At 39.2% G+C, this 19,510-nt stretch overlaps 1 long non-coding RNA gene across 1 annotated transcript in view; it reads right to left on the reverse strand.

Moving 5' to 3' along the window:
* LOC147826397 (uncharacterized) overlaps nt 1-19,510 on the reverse strand; it is a 111,865-nt gene that overhangs the window by 74,152 nt on the left and 18,203 nt on the right. Inside the window, exon 2 of the long non-coding RNA XR_015439524.1 lies at nt 13,327-13,447. This is a non-coding gene — a long non-coding RNA (uncharacterized LOC147826397). The remainder of the gene's footprint in view (nt 1-13,326; nt 13,448-19,510) is intronic.

Here is a 19,510-nt window from a genome sequence, read left to right on the forward strand (position 1 = left end):
ACATGAAAAAATGTTCTACTTTGCTGGTTATTGAAGAAATGTAAATTAAAACAACACTGAGATTCCATCTCACCCCAGAAAGAATGGCTATCATCAAGAAATCAACCAATAACAAATGTTAGTGAGGCTGTGCGGAAAATGGAACCCTTCTCCATTGTTAGGGGGACTGTAAACATACAACCACTATGGAAATCATTATGGCGACTCCTCAAAAAACTAAAACAAATTCCATTTGAGAGAAGGGGAACAAGGGAGCAGGGAGGGGGAAAGGAAAGAAGGAACAAGAAAAACAGAGAGAAAATTGAAGGGAAAAATGGAAACAAAATTTTTGTACATAAAGGAGGGGGGAATGGGGAAAAAAGAAGCAGCAAGATACATCACGTACTGGTACAAATTCCCTATGATCAATGTTATCATTATATATATCTAAAATGTACCAATAAATGTTTTGCTAAAAAAAAAAAAAAAGGAATTCCCTTTGACCCAGATATTCCCCTTCTAGTATCTTCCCAAAAGAGTTAAAGACATCATACCACAGTGACATGTATACCAATGTATGTTTATAGCAGTGCAATTCGTAATAGCTAAATCATGGAACCAGCCTATATGCCCATCAACAGATGAATGGATAAAAATCATGTGGTATTTATACACAATAGAGTACTACTCTGCCATAAAGGATAAACTTGAGTCATTTGTAGGAAAATGTATACATCTTGAGACCAAAATGTTAAGTGAAGTACTCAGACACACAACACATGAACTTAAATATTGCATGGTTTCTCTTATATAAATATCTCTCTCTCTCTCTCATCTTTTTCAATCTATCTATCTGATGAAATAAAAGACTGATAATAGAAAAAAAGAGGAGAAAAAAAGATATTGTAATAATCCAGTGCAGACAATGTACAGTACCTAAAAGTTTACTGTGATTTAGTACAATTTTCTTACATGTTTTATTCATTGGCCTAATTAATCTGGTTTTCAATCTGTATATATGATAATTAACTTTATAAGGTCTTATAAGATAAATATATGACTATGACGCTGGAAAAATAAAAGGGGGAGGAGAGAGGGGGAAAAAGGGAATTGAAATGTGTTATGTACCAATCCCCTACAATGAATGTAATGATTATGTACTGCAAACATGTACTAATAAAAGTAAAAAAAACCCTCAGCTCAAAGCAAACAAACAAAACAACATCAAACAAACAATGATAAAAGCAAAGGGAAAAAGCAGGAAACATTTTAAAATGTTTTGCTGATAAAAGTTCAGATAGCTGCCCTTAGAGGCACCTAGGTAGTATAAGGTTATGCTAAATATTAACACGTAAGAAGATTAGCACAGACTGTGGGAGGATTCTCAGTGGGTTAAAGGTCACTTGCACACAAATCTCTTTAGTTTGAGGGAGCCTCAAACAGTTCATGGAGAGGGGACTCATAGTGGAAGTGACAAGGCAGGAGGTCAGGAGGAAAGACACTGTTCTAGGGATCTCCTGTGGAGTGTGAATTCTGCTTTCTTCTGATTTGGTGGTGACCAGTTATGGAGACTGGGCTTAAAGAGATTTCTCTTCTAGAGAGAGTCAAAGACAAATACAAGGTGCAGACACCAGTCTCTAGTAAGGGAACTTTTATTTGGTAATAAAGAAGAGGACTGCAACCCATTCACCCATGCACAGGCCAGGGTGGCCTCAGGTATGTCTACAGAACAAAAGAAAAGTTGGAGTTTTATTAGGACAGAGAAATCTACACAAGTTCTGAAAGAAATTTCATTGGCACTTGGGGTACTTGAGGGAGCTTGGATTGGCGAGTAGCAGGAGTTACTATAAAGCTAGTCATGAGGTAGTAGTTGGCAGTTCTGCCATCAATTCCTAAGTAAAAATAGTCTTAAAGATAGGGCAGGTTGTTTCGTGAGACAGGTCCTGGCACAAGTGTTCGTGATCCCTCACCTCCACTTTAGTGGGCTGTAATAGGAATAAGTACATTTTATACAATGAATTTTCCCAAGAGGAAGGTAGAAGGACACAGGAAGGGCTTCTTGAAGCTTCAGGCTTTTGGATAGGATAAAGAGTTATTAGGGGAAGAAATTATCCAATAAGCAATAAGAAGAGAAAGAGTAGATTTAAAGTCAAGCCCAGAGGTTGATAAAGAGAAGAAAAAAAGCCAAGATGGAAAAGAAAGAAGAAATTCTGTATGTCTCAACAATATATATTTTTTCTTTTTTAAAACTAGCTCTTGCCCCTAGATCTCCACTGGCCCTAACTTCTGATTCCTTGGAAGTCCAAGCCAACCTGAAGATTTTTTTGAGGTTGCCAGGAATTTATGTTCTGTCAGGTTTATAGTTTGTACATCTTCCTAAAGTGTTTCAGGCCCTTCCATGAAACTCCATGCAGCAATGGTGCCAGGCAAAATTCACAGTTCAATGCACAGAATGATCTTGCCTAGAGGAATTATGTCCTACTAATTTTACAGATAAGCAAGAAAATAGCAACTCAGAGAAGTTAAGAAATTAAGCCAAGAGGGCCAGGGATTTAGCTCAGTGGTGCCACCGCAAGCGCAAGATCCCGAGTTTGATCCCTTGTACCAAAAAAAAAAGAAAGAAATTAAGCCAAGAGCCTGGTGAGGTGGTACATGCCTGTAATCCTAGCACTCTGGGAGGCTGAGAGACTAGCAACTTAGAGACTAGCAAGACCCTGTCCCTAATTTAAAAAATAAAAAAGGTCAGGAATGTAGCTCAGTATGAAGGCCTTGGGTTCAATCCTTGAGACTGAAAAAAAAAAAAAGAAAGAAAGAAAAGAAAAAAAGATTAAGCTAAGACCATATAGCTAGTAAGCTAAGAAATGATTTGAATTCAAGTCTGTCTGTCACAGCAGTAGTCTGTTACTGTGGTAGCTCCCAGTAACTTGCATTTCTTGGTGTTCCCTTGTTCATGAACCTGGGCTGGGTCATCAAGTTCCAGGTCTAACTCTTGGGACCCCAGAACTACTTTGTTAGGCAGACTATCCCACTGGAGAGGCCACATAGACAGGCAAAGACTCTGACACCATATAGAGAAGGACCCAGAAACCCAGCCCATAGTTTAAACCTAAGCCCCAGACACATGACACCAATATAATGGCTCCCATCATTCCTCAGGCTTTCTGTGCTCCCAGCTGGGGGATCAGACATGTTGGAGAGTATGTTCCAGTAGGGGAAAAGAGAATAGGGAGTTGCGCTCTGTTCACATTCCTGGCCAGTGGAGTTGTGGAAAATAATAAAATGCTGATTATTTCAAGCCACTGAATTTTGGGTTTGTTATGTAGCAATCACTAAAAAGTGCCGCCCCCCCCCCCCCACTATACTGTCCCATGGCTCTCAGGAGAAAGAGTTAATGATGGGCTCCTGGAGTACCTGAATACCTGAATAAGAGAGAATGAGAATGGGGGTCAGAGTGGGTTAAATAGGATTATTTGGGGTGGATTACAGAGGTGGAGAGAGGAAAATAAAAAAAGATATAAGTATGTACCTTAGAGCTCTAAATGGGAAAAGTAGGAAGAGAATTTTTTTTTTTGGGTACTGGGGATTGAACTCAGGACCTTGCGCTTGCAAGGCAGGCGTGGTGCCAGTGAGCTAAATCCCCAGCCCCAGGAAGAGAGTTTTTAACCTTTGCCAGGAACATTTCTAGCCCAGAGTAAATCTTCACAGTAGAATTAATGCAAAGGAAAAAAGATTTTTTAAAAAGCATTAATGCAAGGAGACCGGGAATTTAGTTCAGTGGTTCTGCCCCCTGCTTCGCAAGTGCCAGGTCCCGAGTTCCACCTCTGGTACCAAACAAAAAAAAAAACCAAAAAACCAATTAATGCAAGGAAAGGAAAAGGCAAGATATAGACTGGTCTGATTTCAACAAAAAGTAAATAGACCAAAATATTTACAATGGCAATCTTTAGGTAGTGAGATTACAAATAATCCTTTTATATCTTCAAGTTTTTCCATATTTTCTATGATGACTTTGCTATTTTGGTTTTTTTTTTGAGATATTGTTTCAGACTGGCTCAGACTGGCCTCAAAGTCACAATCCTTTTGCCTTAGCCTCCTGAATATTAGGATTACAGGTGTGAGCCACAATAACCAGTTTACTATTACCTTTTAAATTTTTTCATAATTTAATATCTAAATATTAGAAAGTATTAGTGCAGAAAAGCACTAATACTTGGTCCCATCTTTCCTGGCCCCATCTTGTGCCCTGCAGTAACTCAACTATTTTTGGTTTATCTTTGAGTGGTAAATTCCACATCTCTAAAAATGTGTTTATGGTTTTGTTATTTGCTTTATTATCTTGAGGTATCTATTGCTTCCCTACTACAAATTAATGTTTTATTTTAAAAATGTGCTGAAAACATACAGACAATGGGTATTACTAACAGGATGTAGAATAATAGAATTTCTTTTTTTTTTCATAGAGAATAATAGAGTTTGTGCCATTTTAGAACATATGTTCTAGTAAAGGAAGATGGCTGATCAAAGCAAAGAGATAAATGTCCAGTAATAAAAAGTACTCTAGGATTGGGGATTTAGCTCAGTGGTACTGCGCCTGCCTCACAAGCATCCTGAGTTTGATTCCCAGTACTAAAAATAAATAAATAAATAAAAATAAAAATAAAAAATACTCTGGAGAAAACAAAATAGGTGTAGGATAGAATGACTGAGTATATTATCCAAACATTGGCTGCAATAATCTCTCCCATTTCACATGCTCATCTAGATTTGCCTCTTAACTATGAAGACTAGAGTTTACTTTTCTCTCTTTCTTTTTTTAGGTACCAGGGATCGAACTCGGGACCCTGCACTTATGAGGCAGGTGATGGAACCACTGAGCTAAATCCCTGGCCAGAGTTTACTTTTCTTATCCTGAAATCTAGGTTGGTTGGTGACTTACTTATATCCAGTAGAATATAGCAAGAGCAAAACTATGATTTTCAAGGCGAGCCCATAAAAGCCAATGAGATTTCCCTTGTTTGCCAGAATATTTGCTCTTGAAATTTTCAGCTGGCTTGGAAGTAGTTCACTTGTCCTGAAGTAGTTCACTTGTGCTATGCTGTGAGCAAGCTCAGACTAGCATGAAAAGAGAAGCCACATAGAGAGGCAGGGAGACTATAAAAAGAGAGAGGGACCAGCCAGCCAGCCCCTAAGTGATCTAGCCCCAACCTACTCCTCTTCCGCCGCCATCTGGCAACAGAGACCTGAATGGTGAAAGGGAGCTGGCTACACAAATATCTAGATGTATCATGGTCCAAGCTGAGGAAACAGCAAGTGAAAAAGGCCTGAATTAAGAATTAGCTTCACATCAATGGACAAATACAGGAAGTTGACAACTACTTCATTTACAATAGTCGCAAATGAGAAACAACCCACAAGTCTATCAAAAGAAAATTGGATAAACTCTGATATAGTCATATAATAGAATGTCATACTGCAATAAAAAATAATGAGCTACAGCAATGTGAATGAATTTTACTATGTTTAAGAAAACAAACAAGAGTATGTACTTTCATTTACTTGAAGATCAATAACAGGCAAAACAGAACAATGATTATCAGAATAGAAGTTACTTCTGAGAGGAGGTGGATTGATGGGTAAGGGGTATGAGGGAAATTTTGGGGGTGGTGACAGTGTTCAACATTTCAGTCTAGGGGATGGCTGCACTGCTGTATAATTTTTCTAGGTAGATTCACTTAAGATTATGCACTTCATGCACACCATTGCATGTATTTCACATCTAAAATTTAAAAAATAAGAATGAACTTCTCATGCTAAAGAAACAGATGGCAAGCAGTGTTCATTTGGTATACTTTTTGTATCTTCCCTCGATTACCTTTCCATTTTCAGTCACTTATTTAAACCTCTGTGTTTGCCCCACCAACCTTCTGATGATGGTTCTTAATTTTATCGTGAAGATGAACACACTGGTGTTGCTCTGCCTCTTCTCTAGCCCGCTGCTCATCTTCTAAATTTTCTTAGCTGTCCTTTGACATTTACACTTCTTAGGTTGACAATAATTACATTCTGTTCTGTAGCCATTATGGAATCTTTTGGGTTTTATTTTTAAGTTATTCGTAAATGTTGAAATCCAAGGAACAGAGTTTACATTATTATGATGATGTATCTATTCTCCCCTGCAGACTCATGTGGAATGGCAAAAATACTTTTCCCTGACATAAAGACCAATGTCATGGCCTCTTTATCATTTGAAGAATATTTTTGGCATCCAACTCAAATATTCCCTTTTACTTCTCTATGAGGTATTTTTTTTTTTGTACCAGGGATTGAACTCAGGACCTTGCACTTGCAAGGCAGGCCCGGGGCCACTGAACTAAATTCCTGGCCCTTTATCAGTTCATTATTATGGCATAACAGATCACTCCCAAATTTTGTGGTCTAATGATTTGTTATGGCTCATGAGTATGCTGGTCTCTGAGTGGTTCTGTGGATCTGACCTGTGTGGCTAGTCTCCTACAGATTCACCTCCATGTCTGTGTTTGGTGCTGGATTTGGCTGAGGGCCTGGTCCGTCCAGGATTATCTAGGATTATTTTGTCTTGGACAGCTTAGTTTTCCTCCATTGTTTTCATCTCCTTCTAATTTATTAAGCTATGTTCTTATAGGGGTGGCAAAGCTTCAAGAGGAAGTAGAAATTTTGCAAGGATTTCTTCATGCTTTCATCTTGCATGGTTTGCTATTGGCTACTTCAAGATCTATGGACAAGTCCAGAGTGTAGGTGTTGGTGGGGAGCCTGCCAAATGGTGTGGAGACAGCAGCCATTGACAGGGCCATTAATGCGATCAGTTTATCAAAAGTATCAGTTCCTCACAATAATGCCACATTTCTCTTTGCTTCATATTTTTTGTATATTTATTTCTTGGTGTTTCTAATTGGTTTTGTTTTGTGTTGTTGAGAGAAGAGACACATGCTTTCTTCACTACATGACTAATATAATTTAGCTTCTTTTTTTCCCTATTGTTTGGCAGTTATTCCATGATTGAAGGCATTATTTTGGAAGTTCAATGGGGTTTGATCTAATGTGAACTAGATGTATTTAGGCTGCTTAAATAGCTGAGAACCTGGAATCTCTTTCACAGTGCCCCTTGGGGAGTTCTACTGTTCCCTATACACATCTTTCTGCAGAAATGGTGTACAGGAGGCAAAATTTCTAAGACATTTCAGGTTTAATGGTAAATTTGATTTCCTAACTTTCTCTAAATTTCCAGATGTTCCTTATTGGTGACTTGTTATTTCTTACTCTCCTAGGAAGCTTTTGTGGGCTTCTCTTAATCCATGATGTTCTAAAGTTTCATGTTAGATCTCTAGATCTAGCGACCTCTAGACCTCAAGATCTGGGTCTCTTTTCTAAAAAATTTATACTAGGCACTTAGAAGACTCTTTCAAACTAAAGACTTATGTCTTTGTAGGAATATTGTTCTATATTTAATCATTTCCTTCCTTTGCTGTCTACATTCTCTCTTAACCAACCTATTACAGTACTTGGATGTCAAACTTCTAGTGTTTTTTGTGTGTGTTCATTATTTCTCCTATTTTTTTATTTCTTGGGCTTTGTTCCATTTTCTGGGAGATTTCATTTCTTCTTTTTTATTTTCTCTAAATTTGCTATTGAATTCTGTTGATGTACTGTGGATCAAACCTGGGGCCCCATGCATACTAGGCAAATGCTCTGTCACTAAGCTACAACCCCAGTCTTTTTATTTTTTATTTTGAGACAAGGTTTTGCTAAATTACCCAGGTTTGTCTTGAACTTATGATCTTTCTGCCTTGGTCTCCCAGAGTGCTGGGGTCAAATGTATGAGCCACCATTCCTAGCTCCAGGCAGGTTCATGACTTACTGCAGAAAAGCAATTCAGGACATGCTATTAAGCAGAAGGATGCTTATTTTTTGAGGTATTCATCATTTACCTAGTGTCTGTTTTTTCTTTCTTTGTTTTTTTGGTACTGGGGGTTGAATTTGGGACCTTGCGCTTGGAAAGCAGGCTACAGAACCACTGAGCTAAATCCTCGGCCCTAGTGTCTGTTTTCTTAGGGTCACATTGCCAATTAGTGAGCTAAAACAAAAACTGGTTTTATAAACTAGGGTAAAATAAGAACTGTTTGTATAGGTTTGAAGTTTAAAGATATTGTACATAATAGTACTATGTCTTTGACAGTGAAAGTCTTTGGAATTTATGAATTTATAGTATCAGAAGAAAAACACAGGCTGAATTTACAGACACAGTATCTTTAGGACTATTTGGAATTTAGTTAGGATCCTTATCTTTTTTTCTACCTGTCTTTATTTCTTTCATTCTGCCTCACTTTGTTGACTATGTAAACGGAAGAATAAGAGACTGGATAGATTTTCAAGATGGTTGTTACTGATTTCCTCAGGTAACACATGTAGATATGGTTTCTTTCTCCTTGATCTCTCTTTTAACTGGAGATTCAGTTTATATGGGCATGGTTTATATATCACTAGACTTTGGTTTAGAATGGACAAGAAGACAGCAGGTCTTGAGGGTATAATATCCCAAGATTCCGGAAGCCCTAGTTATCTCCAGGCAGTTTATCTAGAAAATGTCTATAGTGTTTTTCTCATTGAAGTGATTTTTTTATTAGTACATATTTGTAGTACATAGTGATTACACTCATTGTGGGGAGTTGGTTCATGCACCTAACACACCTTAATCCTTTTTTCATACCCTTCTTCTCCCCTCTCTCCCTCTTTCCTCCATCTCTTGGTTCCTTTCCCTTTTGCAAAAGATCTATCTCCTTGTGTCCTACAGTAAATGTTATAGGTCCAGTTCTTTGTGAAGGGCACCTCCAGTCTTCTTTTACAATGTGGGTTTGCAGCTCCCTACCAAAGGTGAAGTCTAGTTCCCATACCTGGCCGAGGCTTGGTACTTGCTTTGGTTATATGAATGCAGCAAAAGTGATTTGCATGTTCTATAGCACTGATGGTGAACCTATGGTACAAGAGTTACTCTGTTTTTCTTTCTTTCTTTTTCAGGTACTGGGGATTGAACTCAGGACCTTGCATGAGAGGCAGGGGCAGAGCCACTGAGCTAAATCCTCAGCCCTGTGTTTTTCTTTGAAGACAAAAGATGTTAATGTAGAGTTGTTTTTTCTAAACTAAAACCTCAGTATTCAGATCTAATTGCAGGGTTGGCACTTTGTGATAAATAAGTGGGTTTTGGGTTGCAGTTTGACACTTGGTCTCTAGAAGCTTCACCATCATTGGTCTAGGGCCTTGTCTTGAGAAATTTTGTAGTTTCCACCTTTCCCTTCTTGCAATGTGCCCACTGATTGATAAAAGACTATGGAGAGGGACAAGCTGACAGCCATTAGTGAAGTGCCAGGCCATATTGGACCCTTTATCCCCGAACAAGTTGCCAGTGTACTGTAGTAGCATAAGTAACTCCAGATGAGATGTAGGGCCACAGAGGTGAGCCTAGCCAATGCACAATCATGAAAAATAATGTGCTGTTATTTTAGGCTACAAAAGTCTGGAGCAGTTTGATATGAAGCTGTAGATAATGGATACCATGTTTAAAACATTTTTTTTGTTTGAATTGCCTGTGTTCTGAGTGTGTAAGGAAGGCGTAAAGTACAGAACTAATTGGTTCAGCAGTTCTAAAAAAAGAAATCCAACTAGCCTCTGTTTCCTGGCTTTCTCACTCCAGCCCTCTGTACCAGGCATCTCTAACCTTTTAATCTTTCTCACTAAGGCAGATTGTTGGTGACCTGGCCCAACAGCCATTCTGTCTTCCCCCTTAGTAACATGACTCTGATTTTAGCAACGCACACAACAAAAGAAGAATATTTCTAAGTCTCTTTTGTAAATTGGGCTGCCACATGAAAAAGTTTAAGATAAGGGGATCTAAATGAAAGGGTTCTGTGAGATTTCCAGGATGACTGTTTCAATAGAGTTGACGTCAAAGAGGGGTCATTTTCTGCACACCTGTTCATACTTCTTTCTGCCTGGAATGTGTATGTAATGGCTGGAGCTCTAGTTGCCACCTTGGATCATGAGATGACTTTGAGGATGAAAGTAATAGCAAGAATTATAGGACTGAAAGAGAAAACCCAATCCCTGATGGCTCGGTGGCACTGCCCTTCCCGCTTTGTGCTGCCTGCCTCCTCAGTTCTTTTACAATAATCAGACATGTCCAACCTTTTGGCTTGCCTGGGCTGTGCTGAGTGAAAAGGAACTGTTTTGGGTCACATATAAAATATATAACATAGATAATGTATATAGGTAGCACAACTTTCCTTTTTCATACTTGTTATAACATTTTAAAAGAGAGCAAGCCCTCTGTGGGCTGCAGATTAGACATGCCAGTATGAAAGAAGAATTACTGTAGCTTCTTGTTTAAACTACTGCTAATTTTCCTGTTTTATGAATCTGAACCAAATTATAACTACTATAATTTGGCTTCTGTCAGTCAGCCTAGGATTTTTTTTACTGCAGCCATCACCTGTGTTTATCCCAGGACACTTCTCTCTTTTATTTTATCTGTAAAGTGTCTAATGTACTTTAAAAATATCCCCCATAATTCTCCTTAACACTTCAACCTTTTTTCTAGTTTGTGAACATATGGAGTACAGCTACAGTGGTAGCTTTAATGTGGTTGTCTGTTAATTCCAGCATAAATGTCAATTTGTGTTTACTACACTAACTGATTTCTCATATCAGGCTTTCCAACAATTACTCTTCAAAGGGCCATATTGTCTTAGGTTGGGTTCTACCAGAAGCAGACCCAGACAAGGATTTTCCTCACCTCTTCCTCTCCTTGCCCATCTTCCTCCACTCTTTGTTCTAGTGTTTGGAGTTTGAACACAGGACCTTCACACTGAGCTAAATCTCCAAACTTTTTAATTTGTGTTTTGAGACAGCACCTTGCTCGTTGCCCAGGCTAGTCTTACACTTGGGATTCTCCTACCTCAGCCTCTTGAGTAGCTGGGATATCACGTGCATGCCACCACACCTGGCTGACAAGGACTTGAGTTGGGGTGATGCCAGGAAGAATGGGTAGAAGAGTAGGAAGGTCAGACAGGGAAGGGAAAGGAACTAAAGCAGGGCGTGTTAATGAGCAGGTCACTATTGTGAGCGTCTGGGGCCCACTCCCAATGGAGACCTCTGTGAGAACAACAAATTGAAGGTGCCCTGTTTGAGGGGCAATAACATGAGACATTTTAATACCAACTCCCATTGTTCATTGGTTGAAGGCATGACATTTTCCTGTACTTCTAGTCTTCCTGCCCTGACGGGCCTGAGCAAGTGCTCAGGAAAAACTTCTTAGGTGCTCGCAATAGGAAGTGGTCTATATTTGGGAATAGTAATGCTGAGAAAATATGAGCAGAACCCTGACAATGTTGGCAAAATACATCCCATACCTAGTACACCAAGTCTTTGTTCAACAAATACAGAAAGAACTAGCCACTCTTAACTGGTTTTTTTTTTTTTTTTTTTTTTTTTTTTTTGGTACCTGGGATGGAACTTGGGACCTTGAGCTTTCAGGGCAGGTGGTGGCACCACTAAGCTAAATCCCTGGCCCAGAACTAGCCACTCTTCCAAAGCACTTTGCCTTTCTCAGTGTGGCTTGTCTTGATTCAGTCTGACCTATAGGACTTGTGCTCTCCCTGGAGGTTTATTTTTGCTCCTAAGCACGCAACCAAACCTCATGGTTCTTCCAAATGTAGGAAGAGATAGTCTCTTACTATGTGTAGTCAGCTAATGTGGAAGGAGGTTTGCTTTCAGGCTCCTAAGAATCAAAAGAACTTAGCTTCCCTTCTAGCTGGGCCGTTGGCTGTCTGGCCAGTCTGTCTTCTGTGTCATGATGCAATTCAATTTCTAAAAACAACCCAAGCCTGGAGTCAGACAGCCTGGCCAAGTCTGGCCCATTGGTACTGATCTCAGAGAGGCTTGTCAAGGGTTTGTATGTGTGCCCAGGAGAAGTGGTAGATAATTGCCAAAAATGGCAAGTGACTTAACCTTTTTGAGAGTCAGTTTCCTTATCTGAAAAACAAAGAGAATGTAGGAGGAGATCATCTTCAGGGTTTCTGCTAGCTCAAGGATTCTGATCCTGTGTGTTGGAAGGCCTGGCTTGCCAGCAAGGAAAGTCATCTCTGTATGTCACAGATTTCCACTGAAGACCATTGGTAGGAAGTACAGTTATTTTTGAGGCCCCAGACTTTCTGGATTTAGTATCTTTTGACTCTGTAATCCCAATCCTGAAAGTACACCCCAAGGAAATACCCAGATATCTAGTGCTCAACAGAAAATAATTTACCACAGCTATTATAATTCTATGGAAATTCATAGAAGAAGAGCCAATGGGAGGCTGGGTGTGGTGATGCACACCTGTTATCTCAGCACTCTGGGAGGCTGAGGCAGGAGGATTGCAAGTTTGAGCCCAGCCCTGTCTTAAAATAAAAAAATAAAAAGGGCTGGGGATGCAGATCAGTACAAAACCCCTGAGTTCAATCCCCAGTATAGCAACAAACAAACAAACAACAATAACCACCCAATTTTTATGACATATTCAGGCAATGGAATATAATTAAGATCATTGAAATAATTCAAAGAATTTTCAATGACATACAGAATCATGTAGTCAATGTATGCTATATGGAAAACAGGATACAAAAGCATATATATAAAAGATCCCAACTTATTCTAATATATGATTACAATTTAAAGAATCTGAAATTTATTTATATGTTTAAAATTTCATATATTTCATTTATATATTTATTAAAGATCACAAAATAAAACTACAACTTTCCTCGGCTTTATATTTTGTTTTTATAGGTACCAGAAATATGTATTATTATTATTATTATTATTATTATTATTAGCATTGGGGATTGAACTCAGGGGTTTGTACATGCTAGGCAAGCACTCTACTATTGAGCTACATCAGCAACCACTCCCCCTCCTTTTGGTATTGGGGACTGAACCCAGGTCCTTCTCACTGAGCTACCACCCTACCCCTTTTTATTTTTTTATTTTGAGACAGGGTCTTGCTAAGTTGCCAGGCTAGGCCCAACTTGCAATCCTCCTGCCTCAGCCTCCTAAGTAGCTGGGATGACAGGCATGCACTATCATGCTCAATGAAATATGTATTACTTTTATAAACAAAAAGAAAACAAATATTTTTTTCTTTTCAGAAGAATTAAAACAGTAAATATTTCGTCCTTTTTGTCTGCAAGAGCTCTACCATGGGCACTCAGCATGGTGCTGGATGTCTTTTATTCACTAGATTTGACTGCCAAGACTGTCACAGGTAATTAACATTGTTACCTGTATTGGCTCGATGTGATGATGGAGCCTGAGCTCTTGTTCTTTGCTGGGCCTTGCAAATGCTGCTGCCTCTCTTTCCATCTGAGTGTCAATGGTGTCATCTGCCTCCGCTGTGCTGACTCTACAGAGAGAGGGTGACCTCATTTACTCTGAGTACAATAGCAGTTGGGGGATGGAAACTAAATGGTGAGGGTTTCCAATCTGAGTTGCTTTTACTTCACAGTCAATAATAGCAATAGCTATTTTTGCTACTTTACTTAAAGCCAAACAGAACCTGCAAGGCAAAATGGTTTTTCGAAAGATGATACTATCTATGGGAGGAATACACGGTTCATTTATGAGTCTGATTCTGATCCTTACAGCAGATGTTGTCAGTGCCTCACCCTGTTCTTTGCCCACCTGGAGGGCTTCTTATGTCTCTCTGTCTTAGGACATACTGGACCTTAGGGTGGGCTTGTTCAATTTACTCCAGAGTAGGCTGGAGTGTATCAGATAGTTAATGGCCCAGGAGCAGCCCTCAATCACTGAGAGACAGGAGTAGGTGTATAAATACCCAGCTCTCCTAACTTTCATTGGGGCAGTTTCAAAGCATGTTCCAGAAAATTCTCTAAGAGTTCCTTGTAGGAATAAGCTTCAGTTACTGACAACAGAAATTTGCTTGTTAGCATATATTTTCTTGGTTTTCCTCCTTCCTGTCTCCCTTACCCACTCTCACTGTGGTCCTGAATGAACTACTTGCACCAAAATCCTTGCCTCAGAATATGTTTTGGGGAATACAAACTAAGAGGACCCCATCCCTTGGGTATTTGATGATGCTCTGAATCATCTGGAACAAGGGACATCACCTTTATCTCCAATTAGGAATTTTAATTTTATCTTAATGAACAAGGGCCCTGAAGTGGGACTATGCCCTAATTCCAATGTTTGAAAGTCTCTAAATTGAGTGAGTTTAACACCAGTTAAAGTTAAAATCCTTGGTGGAAGTAAGCAGTGAATCATTTCCTGTTACTACAAAGAAATAACTCATTTTGGACACTGGCCGGAAAAGAAAAGATAACCCACTTCATTTTCCTCAAGCATTGAAGACATTTCCCTGCAGGCAAGAGAGAGCTTTTATATTATTGTGCCTTAAAAATATATGCTCATTCCTGAATGGGTTATAAAAACTGAAATGGTGGGTTATTTTCATCCACCTTCAGAGCAGCTGCTCAGGAACTCTGAATGTGAGAAGGGATTATGCAATGACTTGTGCTCTCTTCGACTTGCCAAAGCAAATCACTATTCTTCTGTGATGGGCTTTCAGTGTAATGGAGTCAGATGTTTGTGCACAGGAGGGCAGGAAAATGGTGAAGAGTGGGAAAAATAAAGAGAGGATTAGAAAATATGGAAGGATGTAGGATGAACAAGTCTGAAGTTCTAATTACAAAATGAGGAATATAGTTACTCAATCTATATTGTATTAGAGATTTTTGTTAAATAGATTTTAGCTATTCTTACCACAAAAAGTTACTGAGATGGGTCGGGGATTTAGCTCAGTGGTTTTGGTGCCTGCCTCACAAGCCCAAGGTCCTGAGTTTGATCCCCGGTACAAAAAAAAAGGAACTGAGATGATAGATATGTTAATCTGATTCATCATAGTAAGCAATTTACTATCTCTGCATCCATATCAAGATGTACATCTCAAATACCATACACAATAAAATTTGTTTTTTAAAAAGAATTCTAATAAAATTGTAAAGAATTAAAGAGTTTAGAAGGCACTGGGGCTTTGTGGGGCCCTAAGAAAAGGACTGTCCTGGTTTATGCCCAGCCTATCAATAGCATATCCTTTCACTTTCTTCAATAGTGGCTTACTTTGGAATACATTTTATGGTCATCCAACCTAAGGATAACAGCTCAACGAGGCAGCCGACTTACTCAGCTATTTCTGTCTGTACATGTACCTCTGGGACAGCTTTTATTGTTCATGCTTTGCCCAACTCTGAGCGTATGCAGTAATGACTCAATCTTCTATACCTGGTGTCTTGCATATGATTTGTATATAAAGATGGTGAATGAAGAAATGAAAAAATGAGAGGAAGGACTGCCTGTGTGTGGTAACAGGGTCCTTGAGTTAGAATGGGAAGAGACCTTCAAATGCATCTTAGTTTGTAGGTGAGGAAACTCAGTATTAGAACTAGGAAGTAAGCCAGGCATAGTTGTTCATGCCTGTAATCTCAGCACTCCAGTGGCCGAGGCAGGAGGATCACCCCAAATTCAAGGCCAGCATGGGTTACACAAAGAGACCCTATCTCAAAAAACAAACAAACAAACAAAGCTGGGAAGTAGATGTGAAAGACCATATTATTAGTGGCAAATCCAGGACTTGATTATCTAAACCTTATGTGTACTCAAAATGTGGCCCATGGACAAGTAGTACCAGAAACACTTGATGGATTAGAAAGTCAGAATCTTATATCCCACTCAAGACCCATGTGAGGATCTATGAAGTCAACTGATGATCAACAGGAACTACACGTGTCATTTCCTGGCCAATGCACTTAAAAGCTGGTATATTTTTCCCTGCAATGGTAACCTTGGAAAGTACATGTGGAAGTGGCAGCATCACAGGACAAAGTTCTCTGAGTTGCCAGTTGGAGGAAAGCCCTGCTGTCCTATATCACACTCTGTATGCTGGGCTAAAACAATGATAGTTTGGGACTGGTTACTATAGCCTAGTTAGTCCATCCTAATCAGTTGATGACATTTAAAAAGTGAGAAATTTTACTTGAGTAAAATGTAGACTCTTGGCATCCTGGGAAAGAGGTCTGTCAATACTGGGCTTGAATTCCTAATTGGCAATAATTGTCTGGAGCTAAGTGATGCCTTCTTCTTTAGGGAGGAAATGCATTCTCTATTTTACCATTGACCCCAGCACTCCCAGGATAAACCCCTGACAATGCAGCTGAGTGTCAACTGCCCTTTGGCATCACTTTTGCGTAGTGTCTCTGTCTCTCTGTGTTTGCCCGTCTGTCTGTCTCTCTTTCTTATACATGGTATTGAAACCAGGACAGCCCTTTAAAAATTTTAAGACAAGATCTCACTAAGTCCCAGGCTGGTCTCAAACTTGAAACCCTTCTGATTCAGCTTCCTGAGTAACTGTGATTATAGGTGTGCACCACCATGCCTGGTCATTTCCTTTTTGTGGTGCTGGGGACCAAATCCAGGACCTCATGCATAATACTAGGCAAGCACTCTATCATTTAACTACATCCCTAGCCTCATTTTCTTATAATCAAGAAAAAAGTGAAATGTCTCTGTATGCATATCTCTAACAAAAGTGGAAAAATTAAATATAGATAATAAGGGCTAGAGCCAGGGATTTAGCTCAGTGGTGCTGCCGCCTGCCTCGCAAGTGTATACAGTTCAACCCCTAGTAAAAAAAAAATAAAAAAAAAAATAATGAGGGCTATGTTTTTAATGAAAATTGTAAAACAAACAGTGTTCTTTGTGGAAAAGAATACTTCTAAATGTTTAGTGTGCCAAGTGTGTTTTTGTCTAAAGAAGACAATTTAACATGCTGTTCTGAAGTGGCCCACAGGAAGAGCCATGATAAATTTAGAGAAAAAATACCTGCTGCAAAACTTATTAACTGAAAAATGGGACTTAAATTTTAACAGGGGCTCCTTCTGATTGTGAATAAGTGGTACTACTGTGAAATGTAGTTATCTATGAAGTGAGAAAGTTATATTCCACATATGCCTAGTTCCTAGAGGCATCTGAGTTTGTGAGGATTGAAAAAGACAGTGTACAAAGAATATCTTACATGTTATAGTTTCACAGTATGGTGCCAGGCATGCAGTTGACTTTAAAAATGTTCTTTTCTCTTTGTCTATTCATCTTGATTCCAGAAAAGGATATTGTTTTGGTATTGGGGATTGAACTCAGGACCTTGCGCTTTCGAGGCAGGCACGATGTCAATGAGCTAAATCCCTGGGCCTTAGAAAAGTATATTTAAATCTACCTCCAACTTTACCCTGAAGCCCAGCAATTCAATATTGACATAAAAGCAAGAAGGGCAATGAAAGGGTCATATCTAAAAAGGTAAAGAGATAAGGGATGAAAGCTAAGTATAAAGGGGAAGGAGACTGGAATTCTTCAGTCTAAAAATGTGGAGCATGGATAACATACTTGTAATTTCAGCTACTTGGAGCTGAGGCAGAAGGACTGCAAATTTGAGACCAGCCTGGGCAACTTAATGAGACCTATCTCGAAATAAAAAATGAAAAGGTCTGGGGATGTGGCTCAATGGCAGAGTACTCCTGAATTCAATGCCCAGTAAGACAAAAAAGGAAGGAAGGAAAGAAGGAAGGAAGAAGGGGAAATAAGTGCTGGACAGGTGTGGTGACACACCTGTAATCTCAGATATTCAGGAGGCTTGGCAGGATCACAAGTTCAAGGCCAGCCTGGGTAACTTAGTAATATCTTGTCTCAAAATAAAATAAATCAATAAATGAAAAAGGATTAGACTTGGATATAGCTCAGATTAGAATACATGCTTAGGATGTACAAGGCCCTGGGATCAATGCTCTATATAAATAAACCCCTGTATGCATACTGAGGGAGACATGATCAAAACTAAAAAATCTTAGAAGATATAGACTGTGAGATTTTTGTTCAGTATATACCTCTCCTTTCTCCAGCCAACCTCCATGGGAGAACAGTACTTCCTCACCTCATGGATGTTAGGCTTGGCCATGTGGCTGCTGTGGCCAATGAATATGGGTGGGACTGACAGTGTGTCAGTTCTGAGGCCAGGCCTCTGGGTATTTCTAATCTCTACCAGGAGAAGAACATGTCCCAGGTAATATCTGGCCCTCAGCCTGGAGCACAGAAGGAACCCCATGGAGCAGATCCATAGTCTGCAGCCAACTCCAGCTGACCTGCTGGACCCTAGCAGTAAGTGCATGCTTATTAGTGCATCATGCCAATGCACTTTGCAGTGACTTATTATATAGCAAGGTACATGGAAGCTGCATGAAGAACTTCTTTCATATATGATAAGGAACTCCTCTACTCCCCCAAATGGCGAGACTAGGCATCTAGACATCATTCCAGGCAAAACTTCAAAAAATGAAACATTTGTATTTGGCATCTCTTTGTTAAAGCTCCCTTGTCATTCTAGTTGTCCTTTCCCTCCACTGCCTCCGTGGTTGGTTTTAGTCATACACTGTGTGCAGATTTTCCCTATCTCAGTATTCTCTGGAAATGAGTTGTCCTTTGGACCACTCCTTTAGGGTTTTGCTATCTCTTTAATAATAATTAAATAATAATTAAGGTTAACATTAAATAATGCTTTGTATGTGACAGGCACTGTTTTTAGTGCTTGACGAAGTTTAACTCATTTATTTTTGCAGTTACTTTCGGTGGCAAATACCATTAATACAATCATTTTATAGTTAAGAAACTGAGGCACACAGGGGTAAGCAAATGGCCTCAAACAACTCATAATTAATAAGTAGCAGAATGGGGTCTCAACCTAGGACCTTAGATTCCAAGTTCTTCCCCTACAATCTTCTCCTTGATAGTAATGGGTTAAATGATAAAGTGATCCACATTAACATGAATGTATTATCCAATATTAGTTTAGTATTTCCTCAGATAACATAAGGCCAAAATGCAGTTTATTTATTTTATTTTATTTTTTTGTATTAAATTCTTTTATTGGTACATTGTAGGTATACAACACAATTACATTTCTCATTGGGAATTGTACCTTTATATAATGCATCTTGGTTCTTATTTTTTCCCCATTCCTAGCCCTCCCTTCACGCCCTCCACCCTTCCCTATTTACAAACACTTTATTTCCATTTTTTCCATTTCTCATCATTTTTTCCTTTCCCTTCTTTCCTTTCCCCTGCCCCTCCCACTACCCCTACCCCTTTGGACCTTTTCTTCCTATTTTACATTATCGATTATTCATTCTAATCATTGGTACATTTTAGGTATACAATATAATGACATTCATCATTGGAAATTTGCACCTTTACATAGTCTCTCTTGGTTCTTATTTTTCACCCTTGCCCAGCCCTCCCTTCAACCCCTCCAGTCCTCCCTATTTACAAAGATTTTGTTCCTATTTTCCCATTTTCTCATATTAATCCCATTCCCTTCTATCCTTTCCCCTAGCCCTCCCACTTCCTT

Source organism: Heterocephalus glaber, unplaced genomic scaffold (assembly GCF_053883595.1).
Source record: "Heterocephalus glaber isolate CG9 unplaced genomic scaffold, H.glaber_assembly_v1.0 deba00001472, whole genome shotgun sequence".
Taxonomy (NCBI): domain Eukaryota; kingdom Metazoa; phylum Chordata; class Mammalia; order Rodentia; family Bathyergidae; genus Heterocephalus; species Heterocephalus glaber.